This window comes from Electrophorus electricus, chromosome 1, assembly GCF_013358815.1.
Source record: "Electrophorus electricus isolate fEleEle1 chromosome 1, fEleEle1.pri, whole genome shotgun sequence".
In the NCBI taxonomy this organism is placed as follows: domain Eukaryota; kingdom Metazoa; phylum Chordata; class Actinopteri; order Gymnotiformes; family Gymnotidae; genus Electrophorus; species Electrophorus electricus.
In genome coordinates, this window is record NC_049535.1 from 24,588,684 (window position 1) to 24,589,893 (window position 1,210).

General features: G+C 45.0%; 1 protein-coding gene across 4 annotated transcripts in view; it reads left to right on the plus strand.

Moving 5' to 3' along the window:
- Positions 1 to 779, plus strand: part of prkar1b (protein kinase, cAMP-dependent, regulatory, type I, beta) — a 60,081-nt gene extending 59,302 nt beyond the window's left edge. For all 4 annotated transcript variants that reach the window (XM_027009158.2, XM_027009159.2, XM_027009160.2 and 1 more), the window contains one exon: positions 1 to 779. This exon is cut by the window's left edge and continues 605 nt beyond it. The gene's annotated coding sequence lies outside the window, so the exon portion shown is untranslated.
- The last annotated feature ends 431 nt before the right edge of the window (positions 780 to 1,210 follow it).

Consider the following 1,210-nt stretch of genomic DNA (forward strand, 5'->3'; position numbering starts at 1 on the left):
GCATATACGTTTCACAGGGTGCAGCGCCGCAGATGTATAAGTGAGGAGAGTTCTATGACGGAGGTGAAGATGTGTGTTTGTGCACGGGGTCGCGACGCCTTTTGAGGGTGATGCACACACTGCCTTCTTGCTTTTGGCTCTGAGCTCTTGCTGCACGTGGATTGCTGGGCTGCTGTTGTCCAGTAGCTCCCACCCAGTGGTCACTACAAAGGTTTTGTTTGCTGAAGACAAATCTGAGCTCTTTAGTGATAATGTTTATTTTCTTGGCTGTTCTGTAAACAACCTCAGCTTTTAAACTGCGCTTCGACTATTGGTAGAAAAGGCAACAGGGTTTGGTACGTTCCGAAAATTAGCTTTACAAAAGGGCAGTTGCATATTGAATTTATGGCTCCATGTAAAGGGTGGTTTAAGTTTTTTCTATTCAGGGAACTGAAGGGAGGGGCGGGGGGGGTTCGCTCAGTCCTGTGGTTTCATAAAAGCTTATTGGAATATTTCACTGTCCTTTTCCACAATGCCATGGTGTTGAGTTTTAGCACACAATACAGACACAAACACATATACTGTATGTCAGCATCCAGCAGGAGAGGTTATTTTCTTTACAGTTCAAGGAATATAAAACTTAAATCAGTAGGACAGATTTTAAGATAATGGGGGATTCAACCCTGTACAACAGGCAGATAACTGACAGCTTCTGTACAGTGTTTCTGTCATTACCCACAATGCATTTGCACACTCTCTTGATCCAGTTTCAAACCAATAAAGAAAAGCTTGTACATACAGCTGTGTCTTTGACTCCTTGTTCAGCCTGTTTATGTCTTGAAGCAGTAACAGTAAAAGGCAACAGTATTGCAGAGCTGTGACACACTGACATCACTGGGCCTTACTGCTGTGCTCTCACTAACCTCTGATTCCTCCCTTTTCTGTGACACGCTGACATCACTGGGCCTTACACCGCTATGCTCTCACTAACCTGTGACTCCTCCCACTCTGTGACATACCACTGAGCCCTTCTCATCATTGCACTGCCACTCCCCTCTGACTCCTCCCACTCTCTGTGCCTCTTACCAAGAGTGGCAGCAGGCTCATTTGTTCTCTGTGGAGTAAATACTAAACCAGAGGCTTTGACACATTCCAACTCATCTTAACACAACTAAATCAACTCAGGAATGTGTCCAAGACTGCCACTAACCTCACATAAACACACACACAC